Below are 21,230 nucleotides of genomic sequence, written 5' to 3' on the forward strand. Positions count from 1 at the left end.
AGTAAGCAATATATCATACATTTTTAAAAAATATAAATGAAAGATTTCCATGAGATAATTTGTGCTTCCATACATTTCATTATTACGTTTCTTGTATGTCTCCGTATCTCTTATATAAAGGTTTGATTTAACTTTTGGTTTGCCAATAACACTGAATTACTGTGTTGCTAAATGATGCATGTCTAAAACATTTGTCATGAACATGAAATGTTTGGAAAGCTCTGCTTTAGAATGTAGTCTTTCACCATACAGTCATCTACTGACATACAAAGATGACCAGAGAAGACTTATCTCTGAAACTTGGGAACCATTCATATACACAATTAGACGATTATGAATTCACTTTGAATGCCATAGCCCATTCTATAGGATCCCAGGGTTTGTATTTTGTTAAGGCACTGGAGCTCTCTGGCTGAACATTTTAAATACTCCTCCCTATACTGCACATCCCAAGATGCAATAGGAGGGAACCATGACAGTTAAAGTGGAGCCGTTGTTTTGTAAAGTGTCCATTGTGAAAGAGCCTGCTTTGTGTGAGCACAACAGAACATAATTCAAACTTGGTTCTCCACAATAAATTAATCTAAAAGAAATAGTAAAAATCAGAACAGTGTATAGAGCATTAAGACTTCTTTCAGTGTCTCTTAAATGAAAAAATAATAGGAATATTTCATTGTTGGGTTGATCCATTTCATGGATTCAGTGGCATCTGCAGTGAACTAATCCATTGACATGATTACATGTTAAATATATACTGAAACTTATTCTGATTCAATTGTTGAACTGCCTCCTAAATACTAAATAAATTGTACTTTATTTATTTATTTACTGCGCTTATATACCGCAATTATCAGCCCCCAAGGGTGACTCATTGCGGTGTACAACATGACAAAAAACAAGTGCAATCTACAGAGCATAGTGCAAAACAGTGTACAATTCATCATAATAATAAAAACATCTTAACAAATTTATTACTACATTCCGAATCGTCTCATCGTCAAGCCACAATCCGATCTCATTTCCGGTGTTCCATTCCTATGGTCAATTGCCAGTCATTGCACTATTGATCAAATGCCTTCTTAAATAGCCAGGTCTTTAGCTTCCTGCGGAATATTAGCAGGGAGGGGGCTAGCCTGATGTCCACGGGAAGGGTGTTCCACAGCCGAGGAGCCACCACCGAGAAGGCCCTATCTCTCGTCCCCACCAGCCGTGCTTGTGAGGCAGGTGGAATCGAGAGCAGGGCCTCCCCGGAAGATCTCAAAGTCCTCGAGGGCTCATAGGCCGAGAGGCGGTCAGTTAGGTATTTTGGGCCGGAACCGTTTAGGGCTTTATAGGCCAATGCCAGCACCTTGAATTGAGCCCGGTAGCAGATCGGCAGCCAGTGGAGCTGGTACAGCAGGGGGGTTGTATGCTCCCTACGTCCCGCTCCTGTTAGTGTCATGGCTGCCGCACGTTGGACCAGTTGGAGCTTCCGGGCCATCTTCAAAGGCAACCCTACGTAGAGAGCGTTGCAGTAGTCTAAGCGGGATGTAACCAGAGCGTGGACTACCGTGGCCAAGTCAGACTTCCCAAGATACGGGCGCAGCTGGCGCACGAGCCTAAGCTTTGAACCGTACAATTGCAAAACTAGGTTGATTCTTCTCACTTGACATTTTTGTATCTAGATTATAGATTCTAAAATATATTGTATTAATGTTATTGGGGCACATTTTGCAATATGCATTATTGGGAGTCAGAGAAGGTTCAGGTTGTAGCTGATATGTTTGTGTGTGTGTGTGTACACTGAGTATACATACATGTAGAATTTCCAGAAGTAGCTCATTAATTTTGCCCTGTTATAAATGGACACAAAGTCAAAATATTATTTTTGGGTGCCATGCATTTCATGTAACAGCCAAAAATGTACATTGTCCAAACAAAACTAGTTTTGTTCTGAAAATAATTGGGTAAGAAAGGAGGCAACATCACAAACCACCAGTTATTTTTAACATTTTTAATCTCATGGTACAGTGGATTAAACCGCTGAGCTGCTGAACCTGCAGACTAAAAGGTCAGGAGTTCGAATCCGGGGAGCGTGGTGAGTTCCAGCTCTTAGCCCAGGTTTCTGCCAACCTAGCAATTCAAAATCATGCAAATGTGAGTAGATCAATAGGTACTGCTTCGGTGGGAAGGTAATGGTGCTCCATGCAGTCATGCCGGCCACATGACCTTGGAGGTGTCTATGGACAACACCAGCTCATTGGCTTAGAAATGGAGATGAGTACCACCCCTAGAGTCAAACACAACTAGACTTAATATCAATGGAAACCTTTACCTTTACTTATGACATAAGAGCCAGTGTAGTGCTCAAGGTTGAGAGTTGACTACAAATCTGGAGATTAGGGGTTGAATGCTTGCTTGGCCATGGAAATCCACTAAGTGTCCTTGGGCAAGTAATTCACTCTTTGAGGAAGACAAAGGCAAAACCTCTCTGAAAAGTGCCAACAAAACCCCATTATATGTTTTTCTTGGGGGTGCCATAAAATGGAAACAACTTGAAGGCATGCAGCAATGATGACACAATAGAATCAAGGCTTTCCCAAAACTGTGGCCCACAGAGTACTATGTTAACTAAGGATTATGGGAATTGTAGCATGGAATATATGGTAATGTGTTAGGAAAGGCTGGCAAACCTTGCTCATTATCTTGCTTTTGTATATGTGTGTATGTGTAAATGCACAGTATAGCCCCCATAACTGCATAGGGCATCTTTCCTAACTGTGTGGAAAGGCAAAACCAGGGATAATAGCTAACTCTATTGAAACAAAGGATCTCTGGTCCAAGAATACCATGGAGTCACACTGTAGAATCTAAAAATGTCCAGAGAGGAGGTATTTTTTGGACATGAACACATGAAACTGCAGGCACCACTCCCATGGATATATATGGTGGTCGTATTGTAATACATAAAATTGTTTTAGTTGCTGCTCTTAAAGTACATAATTTCAAAGTGTAGAATGAAATGATGAGATTCTCTTTAGGAAATATTGGGTTGTAAACACATAAGAATTAATGATATTGAGTAGTTCTGAAGCAAGTAACACATCCTATTTGATTCTAATGAGAGAAGGATTAAGTGAATAAATTTTCGTTATCCATGCAGACATAAAGTGTACTTCCCTATTACAATAATGAAAGTGAAGGTTGTTTTTTAAACTCAGTTTATACTCAGTCTTTAAACTAAAATAAGCAGCTTAATGTCAATTGAGAAGTAGCCTTTGGGCTGTGAAGTGAAGGAGCTGGTTACATAAATGAAAGGCGTCACATGCAGTAAGAGTATCTCTATAGGTCGGACAGCTACAGCTGCCAGAATCAAAGCAAGACATATTTAGTTTTAAAAGCGGGTTGTCTTTCCTCTTACCCAGACTATATGATCTGTCATTGTGAATAATACAAAGGAAATTGTAAGGAAGCAAATGGTTTATATGTATAAAAATTACTTCTAGGATTTCAACCCTTGTCTTTGGAAAGAAACTGTAGTGCACATAAACACTCTTTGCAAGATACACAGTTGGGCTTATGATATGGTTCATGATATAATTTAACATAATAAAGAATGCATTATTTCCTAGCCTTGACTCCTAAATATAATATCCAAATTTCTATAGACTACATATAACCAATGTTCTGAATATGGAAATTAATTATTTAATACTATGTATATAGTATATAGTTGTGGCTGCCTATGGAGTCATACATTTGTTCTGAAACCCATACATAGCTATATAATGCTCCACTGTAATTAGAATAATTATTCTTATGGAAGTCATATAATTATGAGATTTGATTCAGGCATACTATTTAGTCATCTTAATAGAAACACAAAGCAAAAATGCCTGATCTTTGTGGTGGCAAAAAAAATACTCTGTGAAAACTTTTCTTTTTCTTTATAAGACCATGCGATTACAGAGCTTCCATTTTTTTAAAAAAATTAGCCGGATCTCTTAATTATCAGTGGACTTTATTGCATAAGGCTGGCAACTGGTATTGTAGTTGGAAGGTCTCCTTGGCTGATGATCCTCTCAATGCTCTGCTTCCTCCCCATGGTTATCCCATCCCTTCCTATAAATCAGTGGTTCCCAACCTGTGGACCACGAGACCTAAAATAAGGTCCGTGGTTCTAGATTATTAAATATAGTTTTCTGTGAGCGGGCAGATGGCGATTACTGGATGGCCATTAGATGGGGTCTATCTAATGCAATTTCCTGAATCAGCACCCCAGATAACCAAACTGAACCTAAAGTTGACCAAAAACTGATTTGTAACCCTTTTGGTACTAATATTGGAGAGTGGTCAATGTTGTCCCTGTTCAAGTGGTCCCTGGTCAAAAAAAAGGTTGGGAACCACTGCTATAGATGGAGATTTTTGTTGTTGTTGTGTCAGGAGTGACTTGAGAAACTGAAAGTCACTTCTGGTATGAGAGAATTGGCTGTCTGCAAGGACATTGCCCAGGGGACACCTGGGAAATGTCCTTTCATGAAGGGCCACTACCTCGGCTTTAATACACACCCGGGTGTTTTTGATGTTACCATCCTTGTGGGAGTCTTCTGTCATGGCCCCACATGAGGAGCTGGAGCTGACAGAGAGAGCTCATTCACTCTCTCCCTGGATTCGAACCTGCGACCTGTCGGTCTTCAGTTCTGCCGGCACAGGGATTTAACCCACTGCAACACCGGGGGCTCCTATAGATGGATAAAACCTATCAATAGCTCCCAATCTCATGTTCCCAACACCTGCTTTGGTTCAATGGGTCTTTTTTTATTTCTGTGTTGGCGTGCCATGCCATCACGGATATAATAATTTTTCAATTTATATTATATTATACTGTATAGTTATATTTGTCTTTTTTCCCAAATAGAACTGAACCAAAATGAGAAAGGGGGCATGAGCTATTTTTCAAAATATCACTTCTCCACCCATTTTTAACACACCTTTACTATAACATTTCAAGCTACTCTCTGGTTAACATAATAATACAAATGTCTTCATCTTTTTTTTTTTTTACTGAAAATGTGTAAAATGTATTCTTAGCTGAGGATGAAAGATATTTTGACCTCAGTAGTTCATTAATGTGTATTATCTGCTATTATTGGCATTTCAGTGAGCTTCCGATGTGTTCTCCCTCTGCTGCTGTCATAACAAGACAGCTCCATACAATCGCTCTGACCCTTTAAGCTTCAGTACATTTCATTCTTTGAAGGACAACTTCTTGCAAGTGTATTAAAATGGCCTCATTATTTTCAGTTTTGTACAGCAAATAGTGCTACATGGAATGGCTGTTAATAATAGTCATCATAGGCGATCACTTGTGGGTATGTTCATAATTCTAAAGTTCATAAGATAAAACACATGTAGTTCACGGCAGCCTCTCCAGCACCCCAAAATTTGCTTCCCAATTCACAGCTGGGGCATGGGGGCCTTTTGCCATCCACACTTCAAAGAGACCAGCCATTTGGAAAATAGTTCAATCAGAACTATTTTCGGGGGTGTGGCTGCCTCAGTTTGAGCTCATTGGCCCTCCTGCCCATTAACAGTATAATATATTGGTCACCCATTGCAGGGTCACCCTGCAAATATTGAAGTTTACTATATCTGGGGATCCAAGTATTTCGCCCAGCCTAGCTGAAGGGGAGGTATGGAGTGCCACTACCTCGGCTTTAATCCACAACCGGTTCAGGTCCCTTTAGTTACATGTTGCAAGTCACATAAAGTTAATCCAGGTAACATTTAAATGAAAGTTGCCCATATTTCAATCCACACTGTTGTCTGGTATCTTATTTCTGTAGTGGGATGGCAAACGGGTTTACTGAATGTAGTGAGTTATGGTGTAAGCGAGGAAATTCCTGAAATTCCATTTGCAAAAACTATCTTGTCCTAATTCTTGAAGATCATACATTCCATTATTGATGTATGCCTTCAAGTTGTTTCCACATTTTGGCAATCTTAAGGCAATTTTATCACAAGGCTTTCTTGGCAAAATTGGTTTAGGCCAGTAGTTCTCAACCTTTGGGTCCCCAGATGTTTTGGCGTTCAACTTCCAGAAATCCTACCAGCTGGTAAACAGCCTGGGGTTTTTGGGAATTGTAGGCCAAAACACCTAGGGACCCACAGATTGGGAACCACTGGTTTAGGTTATCAGCTTTTAGATTATCTGCTTTGAACTGGATTATATGAGTCTCCACTGCCAGATAATCTGGGATAAGCAGATAATCTGGGATCAGATTCTGGGATATAGGGGCAGTGTGAAAGGGGCCTTAGAGAAGGTTTTCTTTTGCCCTTCTCGAACTGTATAAAGCAGTGTTTCTCAAACTCTTCTCCAGGTGTTTTGGACTTCACCTCCCAGAAATCCCAGCCATCATACCAGCTGTTAGGAATTGTTGGAGCTGAAGTCCAAAACATGTGGAGGAGCACAGTTTGAGAAACTCTGTTATAAAGAGTCAAAGTTCAGTTCTTGAAGTGCTATATCATATTGGTTCTCTCTTCCTCCTTCCTTTTATTTCTTCCTTTTATTTCTTTCTTTTTGTATATTTTGAGGGGACTAGAAGGAAAAAGGGAAGGGCAGAAGTCCAGTTTTGCAACCCAATTGTGTGGTCCAAACCTAGATCTCTTTGTGAACAATTTTAAAGAAATGTGCATAAAATAATAGTTTGCAACCCTGATCTTTTTTGTCCTCCTGATTCACAATGTTCAGCTTTTCAGTCCATCTCTATCTGCAGGTAATGCATGGCTCCTTCAAACTGGTCGTTTATTTGTTTCAACTTTCCTTAAGGTTTTGCCTGATGTTTATTAGTTAATTGTTATGTCACACACAAACTCTGAATAACAAGCAGGACCTAAGTATAAATCAAGTTTTATTTTCACATGGAAATTTTGCATCCATGATACGTCTTGTCATAGAACAGGAAGAAAAATGCAAAATAAAAGAATTTCTGTTTTGAGAAAAAGTATTACTTTGCATTTTCAAAAGTATTTCTGAAAAATACATATTTTCCTTACAAAATGCCATCGTTACCTGTATGCATAAATCAATTTGGTTGTTTTCCTAGTATATTTTCAACAGAAAACATCAATTTGGTTGGTTTCCTAGTATATTTTCAACAGAAATAACTCCTCCCCTCCCCAACTGGGTGTAGATATGTACATACTATCTATCTATCGATCTATCTATCCATCTAACTATCAATATCTTGCAATTCAATTTCAAATTATGATTTCTTGTCCCCAGGAGATATTACTAAAGGCATGGTGTTTGTATCATGAAGGGAAAGGTTCTAATGGCAAAATTAATCACAGAATAGTTTTAAATGAATAATTTACAAAATATTTAGTAATTATTGTTAATCATAGGGATGAGGTAGGAGCCCCCAGTGGCACATTGGTTTAAACCCTTGTGCCGGCAGGACAGAAGACGAACAGGTCACAGGTTCAAATCTGGGGAGAGCGTGGATGAGCTCCCTTGGTCAGCTCCAGCTCCCCATGTGGGGACATGAGAGAAGCCTCCCACAAGGATGGTAAAACATCAAAACTTCCAGACGTCCCCTGGGCAACATCCTTGTAGACAGCCAGTTCTCTCACACCAGAAGTGACTTGCAGTTTCTCAAGTCGCTCCTAAGCACACACACACACACACACACACAAAATAGGGATGAGGTAGCAGGGGTCTAAAAACTATAAAAAAATGAAAACAATTATAGACAGATAATATGACCAATGATAATTTCTAAGCATACATTTCAAAAATAGGTTTCACAGTAATCCTTTTAATGTTTAATGAATATAACCTTAGCATTTTTGATTTAAAGATAATATGAATGCCCTATGGAAGATTGCATTATTTGAGAATATATTTAGCTGACTGCTAAGCCTTTAATCCTCACATTTTAAAGTCTAATAAAAGAGGCGCGCACATATAAAAAGCAATTTTAAGTCAGAAAGGAATGTCCAAAGAAGATTTAGAAGAAATGGTTAGGTAAATCAATCAACAATAAGTCAATTTGGAAAGCATAGGATTAAAAGGAACATCAATATAGCTTGTGTAAAGCAATAATCCAAGGGCATTTGATGAAAGTTACTAGTTTTATTCCAGTGTTTTTTCATACATCCTACGATAGACCTGTAGTGGAGTCCAGTTTACTCAGCAGGTTTAAGCTAACTACCACAACTTGGCTGCAAAGATTGGTGGTTGACAGAAAGAGGCATATATTCTTCCCTTTAAATTGTCTTCAAATTTAAGGTGTATCTGTTCTAGCCATTCTGAAATAAAAAAGCAGACATGAGAGATTATCTATTTCTAAGCAACAGGAATGATATAGTATCATGAAACCCTTCTCATGATGTGAGGGGAGCTGGGGCAAAACATGGATGCCCTAGTGTTTTGCTCCCATGCTATCTTAACTACTTGGGGGGTGAACTGGCTGTGCAGGGAACAGATAAGAGACTATTCAGTTGAATCAATTCATTAACTGAGAAGAATTTTAGACTTTCTCTCCTCCTTAGTCTCACTACAAAGTCTTTATGAGGAGGCAAAGTCTTTGAGAGATAGACACAGTTCTGACCAAACTGAGGCTCTTGAATCTTTATTTCTTCTTATTGTCTCCTTCTTGTATGGTGTTCAATTGTCTCTAAGATGCTTGCAAAAATTAACTCCAACTGGACTTGAATTCAGCTCCGACTGTATTCAGGGAATTGGCCTGGACATTTTGGAGTTGTAAGTACTGGGATTTATAGTTCACCTGAAATCAATGAGCACTCTGAACGCCACCAAAGATAGAAATGGACCAAACTTGGCACACAGAGCCCCCATGACCAGCAAAAAAATACTGGAGGTCTTTGGGGAAAATTCACCTTGATTTGGGGGAGTTGTAGTTCACGTACTTCCAGAGAGCACTGTGAACCCAAACATTGATGAATCTGAACCAAACTTGGCACACATACCTAATATGCCAAAATTTGATTACTGGAGGGGTTTGGGGGGGATCTGACCTTCCTTTCTGGGAGTTGTAGTTCACCCACAACCAGAGAAACTGTGACCTCCACTGATGATGGACATGAACCAAACTTGGCACACAGAACCCCCATAACTAACTCAACCTACTGGAGGGGCTTGAAGGGACTCACCATTGTAGGAGTTGTAGTTTACCCTACAGCCAGAGAGCACTCTGAACCCCACCGATGATGCGTCTAGAGCAAACTTGCCCAACATAACAAGACTTTAAGTACTGATGGAGTTTCTCAGGGTTAACCTGACATGATATGAGTTGTAATTCACCCACAACCTTATGCATTTTGTACAATAAAAAACTGACTTTTTCAAATAACCCGGGCAATGCCAGGTAGCCAAGCTAGTACTTTAATAAGTTAAAAAATAATTCAGATAATAAGAAATTGGGAAGATTGAAATAATTACTAATTGCAATAGTTATCATAAGGAGAAAACTTTATGAGTGTGAATTTTTATTTAAAATATTTGATAATTTTACTGGAAATACAAAGTGTTATATACTAAAATAGCCCATTGTGTATTGTGATCAGTAAGAAGATATTGACCATTACAGGGATAGAGCAATTCTTAGATATGAAGACTAACAAGATTAAAATAGGTACAGGTTGTGAGCTTTACTTATCTGAAAAGCCTGGAACCAGAGATGTTTGCGATTTCCCATTTTTTTAAATTTTGGAATGCCTGTATTTGCATATATGTATATAATAAGATTTCTTGAGAAACTGATCCTAAGTTTAAAAGCAAAATTCATGTTTCATATAAAATTGCCTGAAGGCAATTGTATGCAATATCTTTAATAATTTTGGGCATGAAAAAAATGTATATATTGAACCATAGAAAGTGAAGTTTTCAGTATCTCAGCCACCCATGAGGACAATTTTGGTCTTTTTGGAGTATTTCGTATTTTGAAATTCCATATAGCAGTGACAAAATCTGCTTCCTACAAGGTTAACATTGACAATCTCCATGCCATTCTCTAGCACCATTTTGATCAAGAGATTAATTAACAATTGCTCAATTAATTAAACCATTTTGGTTATTAGTGTTTGTGGTTGTGAACTACCTTTCCAGCATCTAATTGTAAGTAGTATCCAATTAATTTTCAGACTTAACCTTCCAGCCTCTAGAAAGGTAGTGTGAGGTTCTAATGCAGGAATGGGCAATTTTATTTTGCCTTGGGGCCACATTGTGAGCCTTGCCAAGAGGACCGGGCCAAGAGGGAGGGCAGTCAGGTACGCGCTGGGTGGGATGGGCCTAGGAGGGAGAGAGCATGGAGGGACCAGGAGGATGCGGGCCAGGGCCTGGGTCATCCTCAGGTTGTCATCCTGGCGTAAGGATGGAGCTGCTCACCCCATCCTTATGCCAGGAAGAAAACTAGACATGCAGCGACTGTACCGATCCTCCTTCTCCAATCTTTGTACTGTCCTCTCGTGATTATGTCCGGAGGATGGTGAGCCAGGCACTCTGGAAGGCTCTCAGCCGCTATGTGCCTTCCTTGAGCTGTCCTCTCAGCATAAAGGCAAGGCCGCTCACGCCGTCTTTATGCCGGGTGAAGGGCAAGACATGCGGCGGCTGAGAGTACTCCAGAGGGCTCTCAACTGCTGCATGCCTTTCTCCCCTGTCCTTTATGCATAAGAATGTGGCAGGCCACCATGTCCTTATGTTGAGAGGACAGAGAAAACGAGAAGGGCCTGAGGTAAGTGCCCAAGGGCCACATCCCTTAGTTTGCCAATGCCTGTTCTAATGATTAAGCCGGAGAATAGAAGTTATGGGATATAAACTGAATAAATGAATTGTGTGATCTAAGAGGTCCAGCTCAGGAGCCTTTAGGCTATTACAAAGATTACCTGGATGCAATCTTGAGAAGGGCAGTCTACTATCACTTAGGAATATTGCAAAGGTTTCAGGGGTAATATCACTTAAGGATATTTCAAGGATTTTCTTTCAAACCGTGTGCTGCCTTATCACTACTTTTTCAAAATATTGAAAGGTGCCATGACATATTTCCTAGGATTAGCTGAAATGTCAGAGTAACTAGCAGATTTGGGGTTCCAAAAACCTTTTCCACAAGTGAGGTGTTGAGTTAAATAACCAGTAGGTAAATGGGAGGTGGAAACTAAGCATCATGATATCTACCCCAGATTTTGTTGCTTATAAGCTATCTTAAAATCAGATGCAGGAGTTTTTATGTAAATGTCCAGTGTAAACATGTGCAGTTAGAATAATAGAATGATAGAGTTGGAAGAGACCTCATGGGCCATCCAGTCCAACCCCCTGCCAAGAAGCAGGAATATTGCATTCCTTGCATTTGGGCTCAGTTTTTCTAAAGTATTTTGTATTGACTCTCCGTTCCCAGGCAGGCATCTATAAAGCCCTATATGGAACAAATCCAGTTTATTTAAAGAACCACATTTTCCTTATGACCCGCATGTGCTTTGAGATTTGCTGGAGATTTGCATCCTCTCTGCTTTCTCTTTGCAGACAAGTGAAGACTTTTCTATTTAGATGGGAATTTGGTGATTGACTATATAAGGTCTGACCTACCAAATAATGTGCCGGATCTTGCCAGTTGTTATGCTAGTGTAGGTGGATGTGCTTTTATTATAAATATTTTACTCTGATTTTATTTTTATTGTTTATATCTTGTGGATTTGTAATGATATGTTTTTTTAATGTGTTATAATTTTCTTTAAGCCCTAAACTCAAAAAAGGGGGAGATAGAAATTATTGCTGCTGCTGTTGAATTGCAACAATCATTAATTTAGAATTAATTTAGAACCTTCTGGGTTATATTGCCTGAATGGTAGTAGGTAGAAAAGAGCAACAAAGGACAAAATGGCAGTAGTTTAAGCTGTTTGGATCTCTCTCAGGCTTTAAGAAGTCTATGAGCATCTCTTGGGAGGCAGAAAGCAGAAGTGAAGAGAAACAGGAACATTACATTGACAAGGGATTTTGAATTCCAATTGTATACTACATAGAAGTCAAATGAATGAGCACTTGGAAGACGTGCAATATCTATGCATGCAGCACAGATGAGCTCACTGTTACTTTCATTTTGCCTAATTTACAGCCTGAAGAAATGATTCAGCCAATTTAAAGCCCATTCACTGTTTTGTTGTGATGTCTTAATGGACCTTAATTAAGGTATCATATTACTGTACCTTTTGGGTTATTTTTCTTTTCAAAAGGGCATTTTTTGTTTCTTCTTGAGAGTATTTCTGCAACACAAACAGTTGTTTATATTGTGTCTGCTGATGAGCTGATTGTGGCAAAGTAGTAGTTGTAGCACTCTTGTATTCGTTTGATGATTGCTCCTGATTATTTGTGTACTTAGCTGCCAGGTTCATATTTCTGATTACATGCTTGTTGCATATGAACAAGTAGCTGGGTGAAGACTAATGAAATGGCTTACAGCATGTTCTTCAGTACTGTGAACAGTATGTCTAACACAACTAGACAAACAGATAAATTTCTTTATCATATCAGACAGGTTGTGAGTAGCTCTTCTGTACTCTACTAGAGCCATAGACTGTTGCTGAGACATAATCACAGAATATGTTGTAACCTGATGATTCCCAAGTAATAGAATCCAAGGCGGGACACTTACAAAATGATGATGATGATGATGATGATGATGATGATGATGATGATGATTCTGGCAGCCCAAGAACAAGGCATTAGAACCAATGGCATCAAAGCCAGAATTGAAAAGTCGATGGCAGATCCCAAATGCAAGGAAGCAGATGAAACAATAGATCACATCCTCAGCTGCTGCAAGAAGATCGCACAGACAGACTACAAACAGAGGCATAACACCATTGCTCAGATGATTCATTGGAACTTGTACCACAAATAACATCTGCTTGCGACAAAGAACTGATAGGATCACAAGCCGGAAAAAGTTACAGAGAATGAACACGTCAAACTACTCTGGGGCTTCCGAATTCAGACATACAGAGTTTTGGAGCACAATACTCCTGACTTCACAATCGTGTTAAAAAACAAAGTATGGATTGTTGATGTTGTAATCCCAGGTGACAGCAGGATTGAAGAGAAATAACTGGAAAAGCTGGCATGATATGAGGATTTAAAGATCGAACTGCAAAGACAAGCCAGTCAAGGTGGTTTCAGTGATGATCGGCACACTGAGTGCAGTGCCTAAAGACTTTGGCCTGCACTTAAACACAATTGGTGCTGACAAAATTATCATCTGCCAGCTGCAGAAGGCCACCTTACTGAGATCTGCATGCATTATTTGTCAATACATCACACTTGGGAAGTATCCAACGTGTGATCCAATACAAGAGCCAGCAGAGTGCCTGCTGTGAACTCATCTTGTTGTGTTTCTAATAATAATAATAATAATAATAATAATAATCCTTTATTTGTATACCACTTTATTTCCCCAAGGGGACTCAGGGTGGTTTCCAGCATGGTAAGCATTGCACTTACCGACATAAAAACATATAAAAAACATTATAATTATATAAACATAGTACTATATAACAATCACACATATTAAATTAAATTAAATCCAATCCTCATTACATTAGTCAGCTCAGCTTCCAATGGCTAACATTCTAAAGTTGGCCTCAACAGCTATGAGGGTTGGCCAGTAAAAGAAGAGAGGTAGCAGAAACCCCACTAGACAGAATAACTTTAGTGAGAAATTAATTAGGTCTTGGGTTGACAACATTCATAAAATTAAATATATGAGGATAAAAAACCCAAAGGAAAATAATCTCTAAGTGGTATCGAACCTCCCTTCAATTAGCACACATAATGGGAAATATTAAAAGATGTGGGCTTGGATTGTTGGGACAAATACCAGTGTTAATTGGTAAGAGCTGTTCAGCAATATGCTGCCTTGGATCATGGTGGAGTTTAAGCCTTTTCTGGAGGTTTTTAAAGCAGAGGCTGGATGGCCATTTGACAGGTCTGCTTTAATTGTGCTTTCCTGCATGGCTGGGGTTCGGCAGGATGGCCTTCATGTTCTGTTGCAAGTCAATGATTCTATTATTTTTGTAAGATTTTTTAGTGTTGGCCATTATGCAATGTATGACCATGTGAATCTCCTCCTTTAGAAGATGCATTGATATTAGCAAAGTAATGATTCTCAAAACAAGTGTGGAAAACAGCCAAAGATGCAGTGAAGTGGAATTCTTTATGTCCTTGACAAGGCATGGTCCATATGGGACTTCTGATAGATATGATCTATACAATCATATTTTACCCCACAGGTAGGATTGATAAAGTGGCAAACTGGGAGAAACTGGGATTTATGTTCCTGGTTGGGAATCTTAATTTAAGCAAAAGTGTTGGTTTGTCCTCCCCCAATGCCTCCTCTCTTATGCCCCACATATAGAGAATATGCTCTGCGTCCAGTCTGACAGAGGTGGAATGTAGCAAACTGATAGCACCAGCTTGAGCTGGAATTGGGAGCTGGCGCAGCAAGGCCACATAATGGCAAATATTCTGTCAAGGGGGCCTATAGCAATAAAATGCAATAGAAGCATTGGGCAATTCTTTATTTTCAGTACTGACATGTGATTAAAACACCAAATTTCAAATTTTTTGTTCCTTCTGTTTCTGATATTGCTTGTTTTAAAGGTACCTTACTGATGTAAGCATGTTGCTTTCCACTGTCAACATTAACTTCTTTCCTGCCTTTTTTCTCTCCAGAAATACGGTAGTCAATTTGTATTGCTGGCATCTATGACATGTGCTTTTGTCTGACCTGGCTGCCTCTCATCCACTTGTCACCTTTCCTACAGCTTCTAGATTAAAGAGTCTCCAACCAATTTATTGCTTTTCTTGGCAAAAAAGCCTGAGTGCATGTTAGGTGAAGTGGATTACAATAGAAACTGTGCCTCTCTTGGTATGTCAGGTACCAGAAAGAAAATTAAATGCCACCCAATGGAACACCAAAGAGTTAGTAGTTTTCAAGCATGCTCACCTGAGGGATAAAATAAGAGGGATTTTTATGGGACAGTTTCTGTATTACCAAAAACTGTTTTATTAGAGTGCATAATTAATCTCAATGTGAAGTAGTGGCGGCCCCCCGACTCTGGAATGCCCTTCCAAAAGATCTCCGACAGGCCCCTACACTAGCAGTTTTCAGAAGGAACTTGAAAACTTGGCTGTTCCGTTGTGCCTTCTCGGATTAGGAATCCCCATCCCAAGTCCTAGTAGCACTTTAGCACAATTAACATCGCTGCACACCGCACTTTTAATTCCTACGCCCCTCCTGCCATTTCAGCACTTTTAACCCTGTACCCCTTTACGCCGGCCGAACCAGTTTTAATATGTCTTGATGTATTGTCATTGCTGTTTTGCTTAATTGTTGATTTGCTTTGTTATTGCTATGTTATGTTTTCTATTGTATTGTGTTTTGTGGCTTCGGCCTGTGTAAGCCGCATCGAGTCCTTCGGGAGATGCTCGCGGGGTACAAATAAAGTTAATAATAATAATAATAATAGTTCTTTTCCTGTACTTGTTATAGCAACAGGTTTATGCATGAACATAGGTTCTTTTTTAGTGGGTATTATTTTTCAATTGTAGAATAGCATTTTCTGAACACATAAACATCAATAATCGATTATTTTTGTCACAATCGACTTGTTGCAGTTGTAAACAGTTTGCATATAGGTTTTGTACCATAATAACATAAGTTTTCCATATAAAAGGTTTGGGACCTGCCTACCTGCATGACCACATCTCCATTTATGAACCCACGCTTTCCCTTCGTTCATCTGGAGAGGCCCTGCTCACGATCTCACCTGCGTCGCAGGCGCGTTTGGTGGGGACGAGGGACAGGGGCTTTCTCTGTGGTTGCCCCCCGACTTTGGAACACCCTCCCCAAAGATATTAGACTAGCACCCTCGTTGGCAGTCTTTAGGAGGAGCTTGAAGACCTGGCTATTCTGATGTGCCTTTCCAGAATAAGAAAACCCAGCACTATGTCCCAGAAGCACTTTATTAGAGTTAAATGACTCTCTGCACACTGCACTTGCCCAGAAATCCAACATACCATCTGTCACACCCAGCACTTATTAACCTGTACCCTTCATTGGCCCGGCCTTGGTTTTATTGCGTAATGGTGTAGTGTTTTTGTTATGGCTTTATGTTTTTAATTTGCTTTCAACTGTATTGTTGTTGTTATGTTGTTGTGTGTTAAGGCCTTGGCCTCTGTAAGCCGCATCGAGTCCTTCGGGAGATGCTAGCAGGGTACAAATAAAGTTTAATAATAATAATAATAATAATAATAATAATAATAATAGGTAGACTAAGGCCTTCTCCACACAGCTGAATAAAATCCCACATTTTCTGCTTTGACCTGGAATACATGGCAGTGTAGACTCAGATAACCCAGTTCAAAGCAGATATTGTGGGATTTTCTGCCTTGATATTCTGGCATAGAGGGCTGCGTGGAAGGGCCCTACTACAGTGTGCGGAAAGGCTCTGTTTCGGAGTTTGAGGGCCGTTCCACATATCCCTATATCCCAGAATATCAAGGCAGAAAATCCCACAATATCTGCTTTGAACTGGATTATCTGAGTCCACACTCAGATAATGTGGGATTTTCTGTCTTGATATTCTGAGATGTAGGGCTGTGTGGAGGGGCCCTGAGGCAATATCCCTTTCATTTCATAAGTCACCTAGAATAGAATGGCTGTGTAAAACTGGGAATTAGATCAACTGAGAAGAAAAGATGGGGTAACCTACACTGACATATTACTGAAAGAACCAGAGGTTCCTACGACAAGTTTGTAGAAAAATGGAAAATTTCAGCCAGCAATAGTACGAGAGATTTTCTTTCACTTTTGTCCCAAAGTCATATTTCATAAACTCTTTACTGTTTTGGAAGCTCAGCTAGAGAAGTAATGGGAGTAAGATAAATGTGGAACAAAGAAAACGGCGAAGGAGGAGGACTGGGAAGACTAAATCTGCAATAGGCAAGCAGCTTGGTGTGAAGAAATCAGCTGTGGGAGCAATAATTAGAAAATGGAAGAGATACAAAACCACTGATAATCTCCCTCAATCTGGGGCTCCACGCAAGATCTCACCCCGCCAGTGGGGTCAAAATGATCACAAGAACTGAGAGCAAAAATCTCAGAACCATACGGGGGAAACTAGTGAATGACCTGCAGAGAGTTGGGAGCAACGTCGCAAGCGCGGTTGGGGGGACGAGGGACAGGGCCTTCTCTGTGGTAACCCCCCGACTCTGGAACTCTCTCCCCAAGGACATCAGACAAGCCCCAACGTTGGCAGTCTTCAGGAAGAGCTTGAAGACGTGGCTGTTCCGGTGTGCCTTTCCAGAATAGGAAGCTCCTAGCATCATGTCCCAAATGCACTTTACTAGAGATTTAAGACTGTCTGCACACCGCACCTACCTCTAAAAACCTATACATTTCACCTGTCATGTCCAGCACTTTTAAATTTTATTCATTACATTTGGCCCGACCTTAGTTTTAAATGCGTTGTGGTGTTATTGTTTTTAATGTTTATTGTTATTGCTTTAATTTTTTTGTTTTGCTTTATGGGTTTTATTGTTGTATTTGTTATGCTGTTGTTTTATTAAGGGCCTTGGCCTTTTGTAAGCCGCACCGAGTCCTTCGGGAGATGTTAGCGGGGTATAAATAAAGTTAATAATAATAACGTCACAAAGGCTACCATCAGAACTACATTGGTAACTATCATATAATTCTGTATGCACAAAGTTAGGCTTCTTCTTGGCAATATAGGGCCTTCGCCAGCTGGTTGGATTCAGACTTCATCATACTTAGAGCATACTAACTGAAATTAGTGGAATTTTAGTCATTACTAAGACCGCACTGATCTCATAGATTTGTTGTACTACTAGCCACTGTGGATCCAGTATGCAAATGCTCAGTATATGAACACACGAGTCATATTCTCAAAAGGTGTGACTTTTCTTAAGGGCCTGGTGCATACTCCATTTTAAGCATCCAGGTTTCTCAATAAACAAATGCCTTCATTCAAAACTATTGTAAAATTGTCTGTTTTAATGCCAAAGAGGATGGGGAGGGAGGGAGGCACTGATCCATGTGTTTTCCAGAATATCAAACATTTAAATACAAATAGAATACATACAAACAGATAATGACCATTGTGACATTTCTGTGTCCATAGTCGGCAGAAACACTAATCTGTCTCCTTAACTGAACTGTCACATTGAAAAATTTCTAAGCAATCAAGCAGAAATATCCCATTTCTCAAAACTTCTCCTTACAGTGTGAAGGAAGGACATGTGGCAGATACATTTACAGCTTTCCATTTTTAAGAATGTCACTGAAATACTCAGCAAAAGGCTTTGTAAACTGTTGAAAATACCAAGTTGTCAGAATTTTGTGTGGGGTGGATAAAATAAATCCACATTTTGGGTTTGAGTGTAGGATTGATAGGAAGTTATGCATAGCGACTCACTATAGATAAAATAGAACTCCATGCGAAGGCAGCCACTACAGTGAGCAGGTTAAAGCTGGATTTATGTGGCTATATGTTTCTGTGGGAGTAGTGATGAAGGAAGAGCCAGTTGTTCTGAAATAGCTACAAATAACCTCCTGGGAAACAAGTACTTGCTGCCATTGTAGGTGGTCGTTAACAGCCGCCCACTGATCTCTTATGCTTTCTCCAGAGTATCTTACAGAGAAAGTCTGTAAGTTTTTTTTATTCTCTTCGTTAGTTTATTTTCAAGCCCCATATGATTAATGAATGCGCTTCTGTGTGCACAGTCAATTTAGTGGACATTCTTGACAGATAGTAATTTTTCTAGCTTTCTTTGCAATGTTCAAGTAGGCAATAGAAGACCTCTGCCTTGCCACCTCACTCAGGCATTTCGTTCTAATTGTAGGGCAAAAAACAATAGGTCATCCAGTGCTTATCATTTACACGGCATACATAATGGAATTCTATCGTCCTTCCTACCAAGGGTATAGTGATACATTTTTCATTGGGTCTGCGGAAGGGACATTGGGTGTGGGGAGGACAGAAGAGTTGGGTCTTTAACTTCTGCAAAGGAGATTTAATTAAATAATATTTTGTCGAAGGCTTTCATGGCCCAAATCACTGGGTTGTTGTAGGTTTTTCAGGCTATATGGCCATGTTCTACAATATGGCCATACAGCCTGAAAACCCTACATCAACCCACTGAAGAATATTTCATTGGGGGCAGAATCATCACTTGAATGTGATGCCATCATTTAATATAATAATAAATAATAAAACTTTATTTATATACTGCTCCATCTCCCCGAGCGGTTCCCAGGTAACATCACAAAACATACAAAGTAACAAACTGCATGATTAAGTATCAGCAATTCCTGTGTGTCTGTGTGTGTCTCTCTCTCTGTGTGTATGATTTACAGAATATATAAAACTGTCAAAGCTCTTCAAAATGTATTAATTTCCAGGTTATCCTCTAGCATACCAAATCACATCCCTTCCTCACTGCCCCTACATCCCAGGATCTGATCCCAGATCATCTGTCAGTGGAGACTCGTATAATCCAGTTTAAAGTGGGCAGTGTAGAAGGGACCTCAGTCATCTTTGGTAGGTGTTTGGTTATCAGTCAAGCAACTATATTGCTAAGTATGAATGCTGCCTGTCTAACTCATAATTTCACTTCAAAATTTCACTTCTTCAATGTTACAATGTGTCAGTGTCAGCAGAATTACTTGTCATGACTAAAAGTTTGCCAAGCTCTAATTATATGGCACCCTATGGATTTTGTTCAGCTGGAGGTCTTTCTTGTCGTTTCATAAACTCAGTTTCTGGGTGTTTTAAAATTCTAGGATATTAATTCAAATCAAGCTGAAACTCAGCATATAAAGTAGTTCCAATAATGATGTTGTGAAGTGAGGGGAAAATCTTTTAATGTATACAGTTTTATGTCTTGATTACAGTCTAAATTTTAAGTGCGGTATCTGCATCTCCTTCATCTTGCTTTTAAGAGACATTAGGTCTTTACATATGAGAACAGAATACATTTTGGAACACCGAGAGAGGGCATTTTTCTGGAGTTCATACTGGTTTAGATTATCACAGTCTTTGTTACACCAGACTGAAATTAATGTGTGGGTGAGGAATAGTATTCTACTACTGTATATAAAACTGTTTCAGATCAAAAACTGATCACATTTGGTTTAACAAATGGAGCATTTTCCATTTTCCCACCAAGCATGAACTATGTGAATTGAAGTGCTATCATTTAAGTCTGTTTAGTCTTAAACAGTTCAGAATGCTAAAACCAATCAAAAAGGGTGTAAATGCCACAAATCCTCTAGATTGCTTCTACTAACTTGAAAATTAAATATTATCATTTCAGAGTTGGCTGTACCTGCAAGATTTCAAGCAAGTGATACTTTCTTTGTGTTTTGAAGATCTACTAAATATATATTAAAACTGTTTAATCAATCTGATAATTTCTTTATGTTAACACCTTATGGTTTGATTCAGTGTTGTTACATTCTGTATTTTTGTTTTTTAAATGAAATATGGAATTAATGGTGCATTTTAGCATATGGAGACCTTTCTGGTCAATCGTAAGGCAGATAATAATAATAATAATAATAATAATAATTATTATTATTATTATTTATTTATATACCGCTCCATCTCCCCGAGGGGACTCAGAGCGGTTCCCAGGTAACATCACAAAACATACAAAGTAAAAAACAACATAACCATAAGATTAACAAAACAAAATATAAGCATAAAAATTGTCGCCATGACACACATATTAAAAGAATCCTGCCTGTTCAAGGCAATTTAAAAAGGCCGGGCCAAGATTTGTGCAGATCAGGGTATAGGGTGGCAACCTGTGCTGGACAGGGTCACACACACCTGAAGATACAGGTTCGCAGTCTGGGGGTCTTCCTGGACTCATCACTAAGACTGGAGGCCCAGGTGTCAGTGATGGCCAGGAGGCCCTTTGTGCACCAGCTGCAATTGTACCCTGAGAAGACAGAATTGGCCATGGTAGTACATGCCTTGGTTACATCCCATTTAGACTACTGTAATGGGCTCTATTCAGGGCAGCCCCTGAAGTGTGTCTGGAAACTTCAATTAGTTCAGAGATCTGCAGCCAGGTTATTGACAAGTGTTGGACTCAATGAGTGTACTACCACCCCCCTAACTAAAACACCTGCACTGACTGCCAGTATGTTTCT

General features: G+C 39.4%; 1 protein-coding gene across 1 annotated transcript in view; it reads left to right on the plus strand.

The window, feature by feature from the left end:
- Window positions 1-21,230, plus strand: part of LOC132771077 (heparan sulfate glucosamine 3-O-sulfotransferase 1-like) — a 126,546-nt gene that overhangs the window by 82,112 nt on the left and 23,204 nt on the right. The gene's annotated exons all lie outside the window — the stretch shown is intronic.

Source organism: Anolis sagrei, chromosome 3 (genome assembly GCF_037176765.1).
Source record: "Anolis sagrei isolate rAnoSag1 chromosome 3, rAnoSag1.mat, whole genome shotgun sequence".
Classification (NCBI taxonomy): Eukaryota; Metazoa; Chordata; class Lepidosauria; order Squamata; family Dactyloidae; genus Anolis; species Anolis sagrei.